This window comes from Ictidomys tridecemlineatus, unplaced genomic scaffold (assembly GCF_052094955.1).
Source record: "Ictidomys tridecemlineatus isolate mIctTri1 unplaced genomic scaffold, mIctTri1.hap1 Scaffold_1224, whole genome shotgun sequence".
NCBI lineage: Eukaryota > Metazoa > Chordata > Mammalia > Rodentia > Sciuridae > Ictidomys > Ictidomys tridecemlineatus.
In genome coordinates this window covers 102403-120339 of record NW_027521118.1, presented here as the reverse complement: position 1 = coordinate 120339, position 17937 = coordinate 102403, and the positions used below count along the sequence as shown (strand labels likewise).

At 43.0% G+C, this 17937-nt stretch overlaps 1 long non-coding RNA gene across 1 annotated transcript; it reads left to right on the top strand.

Annotated features, from left to right (window-relative positions):
- Positions 1–10645: 10645 nt before the first annotated feature.
- LOC144372542 (uncharacterized) lies at positions 10646–16215 on the top strand. The gene is made up of 2 exons (XR_013432521.1): positions 10646–11713; positions 15893–16215. It is a non-coding gene; the product is annotated as an uncharacterized LOC144372542 (long non-coding RNA).
- Positions 16216–17937: the final 1722 nt, after the last annotated feature.

Sequence of the window (17937 nt, the reverse complement as noted above, 5' to 3'; positions counted from 1 at the left end):
GCAAGGGGAGGCAGGCTCGAGGCCCAGGTCTACTGCCAGGTGTGAGGGTTCGGGATGCGGGACCAAGGGCCCGGGGAGAGCAAGGCGCCCAGGCGAGGGGCAGGCCTCTGTTTTCAGAAAGGCGCAGTGGCCGCCAGGAGAATCCTGGGCCAGCGCCGGGGACAAGGGGGCCTGGCAAAGGACGCAGGCCTGGGGGATGGCGACGGGAGCGCGGCGCGGGGTCACGGAGGGGACGGAGAGGGGTGAGAGCCAGGACCCAAGCAAGGAGCCCAGGCAGGGGGACCGACCCGACCGACCAAGGATGAGGAACCGAAGCCACGCACCGAAGGACCCGCGCACCAAAGGAGAAGGAGGCCCGCGCCAGGGGAGAGCGGGGAAGGCGAGGAAGGGGTGGCGCAAGGGGCGGGGCAAGGGGCACCCAAGGGAGCGCGGTACGGGGCCCAAGCAAGGGGCCCCCAGCTCAGACACGACGCCACGGCCACGCGACGCAGGGGACTGGGGCGCGAAAGGGTCAGGCTTAGGGACAGGCTGGGTAGGGGTAGGGGTAGAAGGAAGCATGCAAGGCCAGAGGGCAGGGGAGGGTGGGGAGGGTAGGAAGGACGGCGCATGGCCCACGTCCACTGCCAGGTGTCAGGGTTCGGGCAGCCAAGGGGTCCAGGTCAGGGGCAGGGCTCTCTTTCCAGTAGGGAGCCTGCAGGACGCACAGGCCGGCCAATTCCACTGGGCTGCCCCAGGGGAGCAGATCCTCAGAAAGGGACAAGGGGGCCTGGCAAACGAGGGCCTAAGGAAGGAGGGCCCCGTGTGGGCATGCAGGAGGTCCAAGAGGGGGTGCAGGGAGAGCCAGGACCCAAACGAGGAGCAAAGGCTGGGGGCCAGCAGGGGAGGGGAGGGGAGGGGAGGGGAGTGTCCGGGGCCCTGGTGCAAGGCTACAAGGAACCAAGGGTTTAGAGGGGAGGTGCATGTGTGCAAGGGTCGCTGTCCAAGGCTTAGGTCTATTGGAATTTATCATGGTCTGGGGATCAGTAACAAGACCCCATACTGTGCAAAGGGAACATTTGTTGAGCAGTGGTATTATTCCCAAAAGTAATCCTCTGAGCTTAGATGTCAAGTTTCGTCCCCTACCTCAGGTGAACATCTTCTGACAGGGACCTGGAAGAGTGCCCTGGTAAGGGGCAGGGGCAAAAGAAGGGGCCTAACTGGTCATAGAAAAGAGAGAGGAGAGGAACGAAGAATTGAGCCCCAGTAAAGTAATCAGAGGAATGTCTGCTCTAGGAGAAAGCATTTAATTGGAGGAGTCTGGCAGTCAAGGGTACCACAGTGCATGGGAAACTTGGGAACAGATGGAGTCCAAGCAAGTGGCCTACCTGACAGGGGACATGGAGGCACTACTTGAGAAAGTAAGCCTGTGTTTCAAGAGGGGAGCCCTGCCCAGGGTTGTAGTGCCAAGGGGTGGGGTTAGGATATGCTAGGGTATGCATGTATGGGGAAAGATGTAGGATATCTTGCAGGGAGTGGTAGGATCAAAGGCCAGGCCTACTGCCAGGTGCCAGGTTTGGTTAGCAAGTCCAATGACCTGGGTAAGGGGAATCAGGAGAGGGACAGGGCAGATGGAGGATAAGGAAACTGAGGTCACCTAGGGCAAGGATGGGAGTCTATCGCCATGGAAGTTTTACACTATGACATGGTAATTTTGTGAGGCCAAGTTGTTCAGACCAGGAAGTAAACATGCGGGAATGGGATAATGGCACAGGACTGGTGCAGGGAGTGTCAAAGAAATGTAGCAAGTGTCCAAAGCAAGAAATCTAGGCAACAAGTGTAAGGAGCCTGTAAACACAAAAGGAAGAGTAGCTGGGGCAGGGGGCGGGGGGCGAGGAGGCACTTATGGAGTATCTATCTGCAGCTTCCCCCGAAAAAGGCCACAACTCTTGCACTGCCCAGCCACATCCCCATTTCCAATGTCCACACTTGCACTGTCCAACTGCATCTGATTTCCTGCACTCATGCCTACTGTGCTCCTGTGTCCTTTCCTCATAACCATTTCTCACACTTGCATGGTAGAGCTGAGAGACCTGATTGCCTGTGATGTTTCCAGCTCTGCTGCTGTGTTCCAGTGTTCAGCCCCAGGTGTGACAGGAACCCTACAGTCCCATGACTATCCAGTCCCAGGAAAACCAAAGTCCTAGTCAACACCCTACCCCCACCCCATCCCACCACTATATGAGGGAAGGAGACTCACCATCGGAAGCAGGGACATCCAGCTTGGCCATCTGTACAGCCCCTCAATGTGGAAAGGGTTTCTTCCTCTTCGTTTCAGTCACATGATTCTCACACATCAGACACTGGCTAGGAATGGGTCAAATGGGCCCTTCCTGGAAGTCTGACATGGGAGACTTCCAGGAGCGAGTCTTCTCAAATCTCAGTTTGTTTGTGTGAGAATGATGCAAACCCATAAAAAATGCTGAATTGTTGACAGAAACTTTACCTCTGTGGTTCCAGTTACAGTCATATATGACATAACATTTGAGTCAATGAAGATCAGTTTATGAGTAGGTCCCATCAGACTAGATCACCTAGTGATGACACTTTATGTGGGTACATATACTGATGTTTGTATACGGACAAAATCACCTCAGGATGCATTTGTCAGAAAACATTCCATCATAGAGCAATACCATAAGTGTATGTCTGTGAACAAGCATCATTTTGTTCTAGGAAAATCCTTTATATAAATTACTCTTACTTAGATGCCTTAAAATTAAAATTGTCTACTGTGCTCCAAAAAGAGGCTAAGGTAGAAAGGCTGCCTAAAATTATACAGCCTGCTGCCTAAAGCTAGGAATGTCAATCAGTGATTGCTTGCCTAGCTTATACCAGGCCCTGGTTTTAATTACCAGAATGGCAAGAACCAAACAAGACTTAGAGCCTTAGTCTGCTAATTTCACCAACAATATGGGGCCATCAAACCAGAACAAATTCAATTGAACTTGCTCTTTCTCATCTCAGATATATATTGCTCTATGGAGAACATGTCAATCCTGTGTTAACTTCATAAAATCAATGCCCTGCTATAACAATCTCCCTCATGTCCTGCCCTTTATGAGTCTGGGTCTCTTCTGATACTCTAGACACTTGGACAATACAAAGTCATGCAACAAATTACATCATGAAACTCAGCTGTAACAACTAAATTATGGGGGCTGGGGATGTGGCTCAAGCAGTAGCACGCTCGCCTGGCATGCGTGCAGCCCAGGTTCAATCCTCAGCACCACGTACATGTTATGTCCGCCAAAAACTAAAAAATAAATATTAAAAAATTCTCTCTCTCCTCTCTCTCTCTCTCTAAAAAAAACAACTAAATTATGCTAAAATAAAACCAATAATAGAATCTGATACTTTTTTTTTAAATCTGGAAAGCCCATAGTTAAGGCAATGCCACCATTTTCCAGAGGTGAATGTTCATGAGGTTCTGACTTTACCAGTGGGTTCGTCTATTAGATGGCTTAATAATTTGAACAGACCACAGGTAGGTGGTGAAGAGTATAGGCATATGGGGCATGAATGGAGGAAGTAGGTCATTATTGGTTTGCCCTTGAGGACAGTATTTGTCCTTGGCCCCTTCCTCTTCAACCCTGCTTCCCCAGTGCCAAGAGCTGAGCAGCTTCTCTACCATACCCTTCTGCCATGATATTCTGCCTCATTTGGGTGCCAGATCAATGGTGCTAACTGACCACGAACTGAGACCACTGAAACAACGAACCAAAATAAACTCTCCTTTCTCAAATTTATTCTTATTCAAGTATTTTGGTCACAGCCATGAAAAACTAACATAGCATCTTTATATTTTTTTCGTGTTAGGTTATTCTTTTTAAAAATTTTTTTGGTTGTCAATGGACCTTTATTTTATTTATTGATATGTGATGCTGAGAATCAAACCCAGTGCCTCACCCATACTAGGCAAGCGCTCTGCTGCTGAGCCACAACCTCAGCCCTGACGTCATTCTTAAAAAGTATTTATCAAATGTATAAAATCTCAATCATATAACCACAAATATTGATTTAATAAAATTATTAGTCACACCACCAGAAATATACCACTTGCCTGAGTCTCTGTTCCTCACAATTAATATCCTGGAGGCTTTAACCTATAGGAACTTGATGACAAGTACCAATATTAAAGTATTTTAATTTTTAAATACATAACTGAAATTATTATTAATTTTAAAATAAAGGCACTTGGCTTATTTTTCTATGAAATATTTATACTGAAAATACAAATGTGCCCCCAGGTAAGGAAACATCCACCAAGTGGCTAAAAACATGAACCAATTACAAATGTATTCCTTAAATATATCTTATCTTCATTTTTCTTGGAGTTAATAGTCAATGGAAATTAAAGTTGATAATTCCCTTCCATCTTATAGAAGATAACACTCAACTATTACTAACAGTTAACCATAAAAACCAAAATTCCTGAGCACTGATAACTATATGGAATACAACTATTTTAATTCATTTGGCAAGTGTTGCTGATACTTAACCTTGTGCCAGACTTTACAAATAACTTCTACTAAATTTCCATTTCTATCATTTTTGAAAACACACAAATAACAAAAATTCTTTTAACTCCCATATCAATATCATGTGGTCAATGCCCACAGGTCAAGTACAAACTCCAAAGCAAGACAGACCACCAAGAGACCCACCAAGGGGTCTGACACAAGAAAGAAGGTCCACCTGGTTGCATCTGTGTGGGCCAGGCCACCTAATACCACTTCCCTTCCAATTCCTTCTTCCAGAAGCTCCTCACCCTGTGTGCATTTTCAGCTGCACTCACCCTAGGACTTTGTTCAGCAGGTTCTTCACCTGAGTACTCACGGTTTGTAGAGACATACAAGGGCACTGGCTGCAGATGGGGAGGTGAAGGAAGGAGGTGTGAAAAGTCCAGTTTCACTTGAAGGGTCAAAGCTGAAGGACAAATGGAAGAGCTCATGGATGCCAGGCCTGGGAAGAACCTCAGTGTCCACTGTACTATCCCACTGCTTCCTCTCAACCCTCCTCTCAACAACTTTGCAACTTACTGCACCATCTACTAATTTATTTCCTATTCCCAATCTCTCCCCCACTAGAGCATATACCCTGTTAAGGGCAGCATTTTGCCTGGTAAAGAAACTATTGAAGCAAGGGCCCCCCACAGTCTAGATTGAAAAGGATCATGTTATGATTTGGACATGAAGTGTCCTGAAAAACTGTTAATGCAGAACTATTCAAAGGTAAAGTGATTAGACTTAGAGCTGTGAATTAAATCAGTTCATTTATTTTGAATAGAGTAACTGGGTGGTAATCATAAGCAGGTGGGGTATGATTAAAGGAAGTGGGTTACTGGGTACCTGTCCTGAATAGGTCCATATTCCCTATGGCCTCTTCCTCTTCCCTCTGTCTCCTGGCCAACAACAATGGGGCAGCACTCCTCCATCATGCCCTTCCACAGTGACATTCTGCCTCATTTGGGGCCCAGATCAATGGAGTAAGTCCATCATGGACTGAACCTCTCAAACCAATTGTTCTTGTCATGTACTTTCTTGTTAGTGACAAAAACCTGAGTAACACAGGCCACAAGCCTTTCTCTAGGGGAGGTGAAGGATACAGGAATGCACAGACTAGAAAATGCCTCCTTGGAGGGCCAACCAGTAAATAATTCTGCCTTGTGGCTCATCCAGTCTGCACCACTACTTAACTGTGCTCCTCTGCCAAGAAAGCAGCCATGACTGTGTTCCAGTAAAACTTTACTTAGATAAACATGTGGCAGGCCAAATTTGACTCACAGGTAGTCCTTTCCTAATGAAATAAAGTTCAAGTACAGAGAAAAATGCCATGATTGGGTTGGGTGGATCGGTCAAACAGCAACAACAACAATGGCAGAGGTTTTAACAAGTCTAATAGTGACACAAAAACCTGAAAATAATGCCCCAGGCTGGGAGTGGTGACTCCTACCTGTAATTCCAGCAGCTCAGGAAGGTAAGGCAGGAGGATTGCGAGTTTGATGTCAGCCTCAGCAATTAATTGAAGCCCTAAGCAATTTAATGAGACCCCGGTCTCTAAGTAAGATATTAAAAAGTGTTCGGTAGGTGACTTGGTAGTTAAGCACCACTGGGTTCAATCCTCAGTACCTTAAAAAAAGAAAAAAGAAAAAAGAAAGAAAGAAATTAAAAGAGACCACACTGCCAGCTAGAGACAAGACCACAAATGTAAACATTAGGAATCTGAATCTAATATTGACCTCACAGCCTCAAGAGCATATTTTGTAAGGTCAATACCCACTTGACCTTTTGTTAAACCAAAAAGAGTTTAACACAGGTACAACTGAATTCTATAACCAGCCTCCTGGCTGAGCTAAAGGTCACAAGCATTCAGGGACCAGATAGGAGTACTGAAGAACATTTCAACTACCTGATGATACCTGCACCAATTATACAAAGTAGAAGAAAGAAAGAAAGAGAGAAAGAAAGAAAAATAAATGAAAATGAAAATTCAACCTTCCTTATTCTCATGAAAATCATTTAAAAAAATCACTGAATCAGCAATAACCTCCTACAAAAGTCCCTTTCAGGGCTGGGGAATATAGCTCAGTTGATAGAGTGCTTACCTTGCATGCACACCGACTTTGGTTCAATTCCTAGCACCACCAAAGAGGAAAAAAAAGTGTCCCTTTCACAACAGACATAAAAAGTTTAAATCCTCAGGAACAAACAATATAAAAAATATGCAGAGCCAAACTTCAGTAAGGGGTACATGTGGTGACTGGAGTGAACACATGCCCTACATGGGTCAAAAAACCATTAATTTTGGAAACAAGACGTCATAATGAATCAAAATCACAAATTTTGGGGGTAAGACAAAGTTGTTAGAAAAGATTTTTGAAGAGGTGTGGGGAAGGAGGCCAACCTTGTAAAGAGTGGCTGTGATCGGTGGGGACCTGGTGTGAATGCTTTGTCTACTTCTGGACCCCACAGTCCTGCTGGCAAGAGCAACCAGGCTTTTTGTTTGGTTGGAGGTGGGTGGTGAGGGCAGTGCTGGGGATAGAACCCAGGGTCACTCTATCATGGAGCAACAATTGTGGCCATTTTTATTTTGAAACAGCATTTTGTAAATTGCTGAGGCTGGCTTCCAACTTGCAGCCCTGCGCTTAAGCCTTCCCAGTCACTAGAATTACAGGCATGGGCCACCAGGCCAGTCAGGTTCTTTTTCTAAGAACTCATTTTCCCCCACCCACTTACCACTTACAGCCCCTGGGTAAGACTCTAGAATGTACAAAGGCTTGGAATAATGGAACCTTATGTCCACCTGTCCATGGTTTGAACGTGGAACCAGGGCAGAGGGTGGCTTGGTTTTGATGCTGGGCTGTGTGTTATGTGACTATGAAATGATCCTAAATACTTCTAAAGTTTGATGTTTTTGGAGCATGTTCTCTCCTCGCTAGAGCATGATGTGTTGCCAGATCTCATTCGTCCCATCAGACTCCCCACATGTCAGCTACTGACCTCAACTACTGAGCTTCAGAAAGGAGCCTAACTCAAGAATTTGACAGACACCTTGAGAGTTTAGGTAAAGGTAGAGCCACACTGTCATGTGAAAGCCCATGACACTTCTCTGAAAGCCTAGAGCCAAGCAGTGACAAGTCCTCATCAGCTGCAAATTAATCTCAGAAACCTCACCAACTAATACCACCTGCTACCAACTAGCAATTAGAGACCTTACCTGTTATCGTGACTGTCCACCCAGATGGTCAAGCTGGCTTCTCCAAGAACTGCTCCTGTACAAGAAAACCTCAGCTTCAATGAGACTTGACTTTTCACAAGGCCTGTTTCCATATTAATTGAACAAGAGGGCTTTAAGAATTTTGGAAACTATTACTATGTGGTTAAAGTACTTTGTCTTGGTATATTCTATAAGGTTTTTTCACACTATTCTCTCCCCTCTGAGCACTGTAAACCTACACAACAATTCAACTGTATTTTCAACTTTGATGACCTGGAAAGAATTTCTAAAAGTGGCACAAACTATAAGAATTCTGTGTCATGCTCACAAACACTTCTGTTAAATTAGTTGAGTACATAAAGCTGTTCTCACTATAAATTGTGATGTATGCACTGCCCAGTACCTTAGGATGATGGCATAATTGGGGCTTTTTTTTTGACCAGTAAGTATATAAGGTAAATGAGTAAATTACTATTCTTATTCTTTTCATTTTGAAATTTGGAAACTATTCTCTATCATAACAAGCTAGAAATTTTTAATTTACTTATTTATTTAGGTAACAGGAATTAAACCCAGAGTAAATAATCGCTGAGCCATATCCCCAGACCTACTTTGTGTTTTATTTAGAAATGGGGTTTTTTAGGACCTTGCTAAGTTGCAGAGGCTAGCTTTGAAGTTGTGATCCTTCTGCTTCAGCCTCCTGAGCTGCTGAGATTATAGGCATGCACCACCACACCCAGCTAAACTACCAAATTTTAAATACATGGTATACATAAAACAATAGGTTGGAAGCCAGGTATATGCATAGAATCCCAGTGACTTGGGAGTCTGAGGCAGGAGGATCACAAGTTTGAGTCCAGGTAGGAATCTTTGTGAGACCCTGTCTCAAAATCAAATTTAAAATAACTGGGGCTATAGTTCCATGGTAGAGCACCCATATATTCCCAGTCCAGGAAATTAAGGTATGAAGATCTCTACTGTCTACACATAGTAAATTAAAGACAGACAGACAATTTCAGATCATACAGATGGTTCAACTAGAACCTGTTTAAATCTCAGAACAAGGCTTATGTAAGGACTTTAGAAGTTTCTTTACAGGTTTAAGACATCAAGAATACACACTGCCTTTTATGAAAACCCAAACAACTGAGTGTTGTGAAGGCTCTCATCTCACAGGAAAAATTTACATACTCACGGGCTGCCACAGATGGGCTGCAGCAGCAAAAAAACCGGGGGGTGACGAAGAACTTGTGTACGTTGATACAGCAGAAGTGGAAGCCGTTTATTGTAGGACAACACAGGTATTTATACATTTTGCACAGCTTATCTTAATTAGCATAAACTAGATCCATCAGTCAACCAATAAGGAATCTCCACACTTAATGACTAGCTTTTGTTAATTCTCAAACCACTCCCTCTGGCATTTTGCCAGGCACCATCCAGACTTGTTTACAAACTAACATTCCCCTGGCAAAATGCCAGGTGTTATTTTGACTTGTTTACAGACTCTAACAATGGGCTAATGATGAAATTTCCACACTCTTTATAATCCTATTACCTCTGTCTCTGTCAAATGCTTTAATACCTTGCTTAAATAAAAACTTCAATTGCTTACTAAACACTTAAAATAGAGGCAAAGACCAAAGTTCTATAGCAGGGTATAAAGTCATTAAAAAAATGGAGACGACGCGGTCCCTTGTAATCCCAGCAACTTGGGACGCTGAGGCAGGAGGAATGCAAGTTCAAACCCAGCCTCAGCAACTTAGGGAGGCTCTAAGCAACTCACCAAGGCACTGTATCTAAATAAAATACAAGAAACTGGCTGGGGATGTGAGGCAGTGCCTCTGGGTTCAATCCCTAGTACCAAAAGCAAACAAACAAACAAACGTATAGATACAATAGCAACACTCATGTGAAAACATTACTACCAGCAAGGATCACCAATACATCTTATTATACATAAGATCACCATTGATTATCATAAACACTTGAAAAGACTTAATTAAAAAACAAGAGAAGGCTGAAGTTGTGGCTCAGTGGTAGTGAGCTTGCCTGGCAGGTGTGAGGCACTGGATTGGATTCTCAGTATCACATATAAATAGATAAATTTTTAAAGATTCGTTGACAACTAAAAAAAATTAAAAAACAAACAACAAAAAAATTGAAAAACAAGCAAACAAAAAAAAATGAAAGCAAGGCAGAGTGGTAACCATCTATAATTCCCTCTAAGTCACTGGAGGAATAAGGAAGAAAGACAAAAGTTAGTGAACAGCCTGGGCAACTTAGGCCTTGTGCAGAATAAGCAATAAGATCTGCCATGGCCAAGTCAAGTGAGGTAGTGGAAACCTACAGTTTCAGTGGCTCCAGAAGCTGAGGCAGGAGGATTGACAGTTCAAAGCCAGTTTCACCAATTTAATGAGTCAGTAAGCAGATCAATGTGACTATCTGTAAAAAAATATTTTAAAAGGGCTGGGGATGTGATTCAGTGCTTAAGCGCCCCCGGGGTTCAATCCCTTGTACAAAACAAAATAAAAAACCTCAATGGCTGTAGCTCAGTGGTAAAACTCCGCTGGGTTCTATCCCCACTATCAAACACACACACACACACACACACACACACACACACACGAAAGCGCGCACATGCACATGCACACGCGCGCACACACACACACCCCAAGAATGAATGTCCAAACTGTTAATGAGGTGCATACATTTCTAGCAACTTTGCAAATAGAGGAAGGAGGAATCAAAGTTTGAAACCAGTCTCAGCAACTGAGGGAGACCCTGCCTTAAACCAGAAAGCAAATAAGGGCTGGGGCTGGGGCTCAGAGGCAGAGCGCTCACCTGGAATGCATGAGGGACTGAGTTTGATCCTCAGCACCACATAAAATAAAATAGTTATTGTGTCCACCTATAATTAAAAACTAAATATTTAAAAAAATAGAAACCAATAAGGACTTGAATGTAGCTCAGTGACAGAGAATATCTGGGTTCAACCCCTAAATCCCCACAAGAAAAAAAAAAAGATGTTGGCCCGTGAGTGCAGCTCTGAATTCAACCCCCAGTCCCGCCCAAAACAGAGTACATATATTGTTATTCACTAAATTGTTTAAGTGGGCTGGTGTTGTAGCTCAGTGGAGAGTGCTTGCCTAGCATATGTGAGGCACTGGGTTTGATCTTCAGCACCACATAAAAATATACAAAAACAGAGGTATTGTGTCTGTCTATAATCTAAAAAAATTAAAAGACATTGTTTAAGTTATAAGAATACTAGAAAACAAATATCTTTACAAACAAGAATAACCAGTTAGAACACAGTCGGGAAAACTCATTAGGAATAGTCGAGGAGGTGGTTGGGGCCGACCTGCACTTGAACTCTAGACAGTAAACCCAGGGCCTGCACGCATGTGCAACATTCACCCTACACCCTCAGCACAGAAATCAGCAATTGTTAAAAGTGTATAACATCTTGGGCTGGGGATGTGGCTCAAGCGGTAGCGCGCTTACCTGGCACGCGTGTGGCCCAGTTCGATCCTCAGCACCACATACAAACAAAGATGTTGTGTCTGCGGAAAACTAAAAAATAAATATTAAAATTCTCTCTCTCTCTCTCTCAAAAAAATGTATAACACCTAGGAATAAACTCTCATGCAAGCTCTACAGTTATAAAACTGCAAAACACTCTTGAAATGATGAAAAACTTCACCCAACTGGAGGCAGACCTCTATTTGGATGAAAATGATAAGGAAAACAAAAGACAAATGCCTAAACCTTGACACAGAGCCTAAACCTGGACACAGAAAGTACCAGCCTGTAGTCCCAGCTGCTCAGAAAGCTGAGACAGGAAGACAACTTGCACCCCAAACTTTAAGGCAGGCCTGCACAATATAGGAAGACCCTCTGAAAAAAAAAGAAAGAAAACCAACAGCAACAAATATGAAATAACGCTACTCTGGAGGTGAGGCCAAGGATGAAAAGTTGCAGGCTAGCCTGCTTCTAAATAAAAACTAAAAAAGGCCAGGGATAAAGCTCAGTGGTAGATCACTCCTGGGTCCAATCCCTAGTTCCAGAAAAAATAATAATAAAAGAGTCATAAAGCAGTTCACAAACAACAGGGATGGCTGGCATAGTGGCACACAAGTGTAAACCAGCAGAGCTTGGGAGGCTGAGGCAGGAGGAGCACAAATTCAAAATCAGCGTCAGCAATTTAGTGAAGCCTTAAGCAACTCAGAGAGACCCTGTCTCTAAATACAAATAAAAAACTGGCTGATGATGTGGCTCAGTGGTCAAACTCCCCTGGTTCAATCCCCAGTATCAAACACACACACACACACACACGCACACACACAATGAATGTCCAGCTGGTTAAAGAGGTACACTCCTTTAATCCCAGCAACTCGGCAAAATAAGGAACGAGGAACCAAAATTTGAAGCAAGCCATGGCATTTTATTTTTAAAATAAGTAAAAAGGGCTTGGGTTTAGCACAGTAGCAGAGAATCTCTGGATTCAACCTCAAAATTCCCACCAGAAAAAAATAAGTTGGCCGATGAGAGCAGCTCTGAATTTAATCCCCATTTCTGCCAAAAAATAGAGCATGTAATATTATGATCTGTTAAATTAAGAAATACTAGAAAACAAATATCTTTATAAACAAGAATAACCAGTGAGAAAACAATTTGGAAAAAGTTGTTAGGAATAGAGGAAGGGGGTGAGGGGTGGGGGGGTGGCGTGGCACTGCAGGTGAACTCCAGACATTAAACCCCGGGCCTCCACACGTGCTCAACATTCACCCTAGACCCTCAGCACAGAAAACAGCAATTGTTAAAAATCTATAACACCTAGGAATAAACTCACATGCAAGCTCTACAGTTATAAAACTGCAAAACTTTCCTGAAATGATGAAAAACTTCACCCAAGGAGTCAAATCTCTATTTGGATAAAAATCATAAGGAAACAAAAGACAAACGCCTAAACCTGGATGCAGAAGGTACCAGCCTGTAGTCCCAGCTGCTCAGAAAGCTGAGACAGGAGGACAACTTGAGCCCTGAACTCTAAGGCAGGCCTGCACAACATAGGAAGAACCTATTATAAAAAAAAAAAAGAAAAGAAAGAAAGAAAACAAACAGCAACAAATATGAAATAACTCTACTCCAGAGGTGAGGCAGTAGGATGAAAAGTTGCAGGCTAGTCTGCTTCTAAATAAAAAATACAAAGAGCCAGGGATAAAGCCCAGTCATAGATCACCCCTGGATCCAATTCCTAGTTCCAGAAAAAACAAATAAGAAAAAAACCATAAAGTATTTCACAAAAAACAGGATAGACCCCAAAACAAAAAACAAACCAGCAAACAAAAGATATATGTACAATAGTGACACTCCTGTGGAAACATTACTACCAGCACCAATCACCAATACAGCTTACTATAAGATTAACATTGATTATCAGAAACGCTTTAAAGGAAAAGTCTTCATTAGAAACATGAGAGTCAGCCACAGAGGTGACCAACTGTAATGCCCTCTCAGTCGCTGAGAGGGAACTAAGGCACTGAGGTAGGAGGAATGAAAATTAGAGAGCAGCCAGGGAATTCAGACCTTTTGCTAAAATAAGCAATGAAAATTGTCGAGGCTGAACCAGGCAAGGTGCACACTTGTAATCCCAGTGGCTCAGGAGGGGAGGCAGGAGGATTGTGAGTTCAAAGCCAGCCTCAGCAACCTAGCAAGTCACTAAGCAACTCAGTGAGACCCTGTCTCTAAATAAAATATTTTAAAAGGGCTGGGGATGTGGCTCAGTGCTTAAGCGCCCTGGATTCAATCCCTAGTAAAACAATAAATAAACAAACAAAACACCCACATAGCTGTAGCTTAATGGTAAAACTCCCCTGTGTTGAATAACCATTATCAAACATACACACACACACTCACACACATGCACGCACGTGCGTGCACACACAAGAAAATTAATGTCCAGCCAGTTATAGAGGTATACTCCTTTAATCCCAACAACTCTGCAAACTGAGGAAGGAGGACTCCCAGTTTGAGGCCAGCTTCAGCAACTGAGGAAGACATTGTCTTAAAAAGTAAAAAGGGGGGCTGGGGTTGTAGCCTGCCTAGCACGTGCGAGAGACGCCTTTCCACCCTCAGCATCATAATAAAAATAAAATAAAGGCAGTGGGTCCAAGTACAACTTAAAGAAAAAAAAACTTAAAAAAAAAAAAGTAAAAATGGCTTGGGATGTATCTCCGGAGCAGAAAAATATCGGTGTTCAAGCCCTAAATCCACAACAGAAAAAAAAAAAAAAAGCTGGCTCATGAGTGCATCTCTCAATTTAATCCCTAGTTATGCCAAAAATACAGCATGTATGTATCTTTCATTAAGTCATAAAAATGCTAGAAAACAAATATTTTTATAAACAAGAGTAAGAACACAATGGGGGAAAATTCATTAGGAATAGAGGAGCAGATGGAGGGGGGGTGGCGTGGTGCTGCCTGTGAACTCCAGACATTAAACCAAGGGACTCCACACGTGCTCAACATTCACCCACCCTAGAACCTTAGCACAGAAAACGGCAATTGTTAAAAATATAACACCTAGGAATAAACTCTCATGCAAGCTCTACAGTTATAAAACTGCAAAACTTTCCTGATATCTTCTTTTAAATGATGAAACACTTCACCCAACTGGAGTCAAACCTCTATTTGGATAAAAATCATAAGGAAACAAAAGACAAACGCCTAAACCTGGACCCAGAAGGTATCAGCCTGTAGTCCCAGCTGCTCAGAAAGCTGAGACAGGAGGACAACTAGAGCCCCAAACTTTAAGGCAGGCCTGCACAACATAGGAAGACCCTCCTCCAGAAAAAGAAAACAAACAACAACAAATATGAAATAACCTCTCTGTAGGTGAGGCAGTACAATGAAAAGTTCCAGGCTATCCTACCTCTAAACAAAAATTTTAAAAGGCCAGGGATAAAACTCAGTGGAAGACCACCCCTGGGTGCTATTTCCAGTTCCAGAAAAAAAAGTAATAATAAAAGAACCATAAAGCAGTTCACAAACAGCAGGATAGGCCCCCAAACAAACAAACAAGCAAACAAAAGATATATGTACAATAGTGACACTCCTGTGGAAACATTACCACCAGCACCAATCACCAATAAGCTTACTATACAAAAGATTACCATTATCACAAATGTTTTAAAGGAAAAGTCTTCATTAAAAAACGTGAGAGCCAGGCACAGAGGTGACCATCTGTAATCCCCTCTCAGTCACTGAGAGGGAACTAAGGCAGGAGGAATAAAGTTAAGAGAGCAGCCTGGGAATTCAGACCTTCTGCCAAAATAAGCAATAAAAATTGTCATGGCTGAACCAGGCAAGGTGCACACATGTAATCCCAGTGGCTCAGGAGGGGAGGCAGGAGGACTTTGAGTTCAAAGCCAGCCTCAGCAACCTAGCAAGTCACTAAGCAACTCAGTGAGACCCTGTTTCTAAATAAAATATTTTAAAAGGGCTGGGGATGTGGCTCAGTGCTTAAGCGCCCTGGATTCAATCCCTACTAAACAACAACAACAACAACAACCAAACAAACAAACAAAAAAACCACATAGCTGTGGCTTACTGGTGAAACTCCCCTTGGTTGAATCCACAGTATCAAACACACACACCCGCACGCGCACACACACAACTGAATGAAAGCCCAGCCAGTTACAGAGGTACACTCCTTTAATCCCAACATCTCTGTAAACTGGGGAAGGAGGAATCCCAGTTTGAGGCCAGCTTCAGCAACTGAGGGAGACACTGCCTTAAAAAGTAAAAACAGGGGCTGGTGTTCTGCCTCAGTGGTAGAGCGCTGGCCTACCATGTGTGAGAAAAGGAGTTCAATTCTCAGCACCACATATAAACAAATTACTAAAATAAGGTTCATTGACAACTAAAAATATATTTTTACAAAAATGGACTGGAGATGTAGCTCAGCGATAAAGTAGTCCTAGGCTCAATCCCCACTAGCAAAAATAGTTTAAACAAACAACGGCAGACTAGTATGAGGAAATATCTGTGCATTGGCTTATTCAGGCTTCTAAAACAGAACCCCATTGCATCTCTTTCTTACAAACAACCGTTTACTTCTTACCGTTTTGTAGGTGTAGAAGTTGGAGATTGAAGACTGCTTCCAAATTGCTTAAGACACCTTCCTGCAGGATCCTCACAAAAGAGAGAATCACTTTGGACCTCCTTTACACAGCCACAACCAGATCCTGGGGTGTGGACTCCACCCACAAGGTCGAAGGGTCCTCCCCCTAAGAGATAAGTTTCAGCACACTAATGGTCCACTTCTGGCGCCACCACTCCCTCCATAGGGTGGAGTAAATTAGAGTGCATCCAAACAAAATATCACTCAGCCTTTGGGAAGTTATTTAGACCATGAAGCAAATAAACTTTTCACATTTTGAGACAACTAAGGAAATCCAAACACCACCAGTGTGACAATAATAATGATTACTGTTGATAGTCTTGAGTATTTATGAAGACTTAGCTTTTTTTTTTTTAAAGAGAGAGTGAGAGAGGAGAGAGAGAGAATTTTTAATATTTATTTATTTATTTTAGTTCTCCGCGGACACAATATCTTCGTTTGTATGTGTTGCTGAGGATCCAACCCGGGCCACACACCTGCCAGGTGAGCACGCTACCGCTTAAGCCACATCCTCAGCCCAGAAGACTTAGCTTTGAGAGATACACAATAGAATATTTAATGCAATGGTTTTGCTGACCATGAATGGAGAACTATTGAACATAGTGAGCCCCTAAGCAACTTTGCAAGACCCTTTGGCAAGAAAGAGCAGGCTGCATCTAAATTGAATGGCAAATATTCAGGAACTAAGGGGAATGCTAAGCATAGTATTCTATGCAAATAATGTAAATTTCCAAAGGTGCCACCCAGTCCTACAGGAGTTGAAGCACAGGGGAGAGAGGGCATGTTCCTGGAACAGCCAGAACACCCACGTGCTTTCTAATAAGACAGACAGCTCAGACCCTGAGGCATAAGGATAGTTTCCATCCCTTTGTACCCACCAAGAGATCAATCTAATGCTAAAAATTTTAAATTATAATCCCTCCACTCCACTGAAGAAGTGCGTGATGCAGGTACCACTACCCTTGTGTTCACAAGGAAATGAAAGGCCAGGAGCTTGTGCTATATTCAGCATCTCTCCCCACAATGGACTTTAAAGCCCTTCTTAGAAGGTCACCCACAAGCCAAGAGTAGAGGCTCATGTTTGGAAGTCACCACTAGGGGAGCTGAGGCAGGAGGATTGAGAATTCAATGCCAGTCTCAGCAATTTATGAGGCCCTTAGCAACTTGGTGAGACACTGACTCTGATTAAAAAATAAAAAATGGACTGGGGATATGGCTCAATGGTTAAGTGTCCCTGGGTTCAATTCCTGGTGCCAATAAATAAATAAATAAGAATAAAAATTTTAAAATACCAGGGAACAAAATTTGAGTTCATTCAGGTAAATTTATTTTTTATATGTGCATGTTAAACAAATCTAGGGTGATATTCTCAAATTAATTATGAAAATATTTATACTGGAGTCACATTAGACTCTGATTTCCATGACTACTTCTTAATGAGATCTTTCGACATCACTTGAATTTAAAAAAAAAAACCCTTTATTTTCACAATTTAGTAAAATAAAATTATTTTATTTTCTAAATGATACAGAGGCACAAACATTAAGAAGATCTACTAAGATGCTAGGGGCATAGCTCAGTGGTAGGGTGCTTGCCTAGGATTAGAAGGCATATTTGATCCCCAATACCAAAAAGCAAGGGGAAAACAAGGGGGAGATTAAAGCTGCAGACCTAAGGTCAGTTGAGGGTCACCCACAGAAAAATGTAGAAATAGCAAGGAGCAATAGAAGCAGATACCTTACACAGACAGTGGGCAGAGCAGGACAGTTCAGAGAACCACAGACCAATCAGAGTCAGGAGAGGTAGGGAGGGGCTGAGGGGGCAACCAAAGAATTCTGATTCTCCTTCAAAAGACAAAGAAAAGAAAGAGAGGCTGCATCTAAATTAGCACCAAGACTTGGAGGACCTAAAGAGAGTGCTCAGCATAGTATTCTACACAAATAAGTTGAAGCACAGGTCATAAGGAGTTGAAGCACAGGTCACAATCTAGGTGAG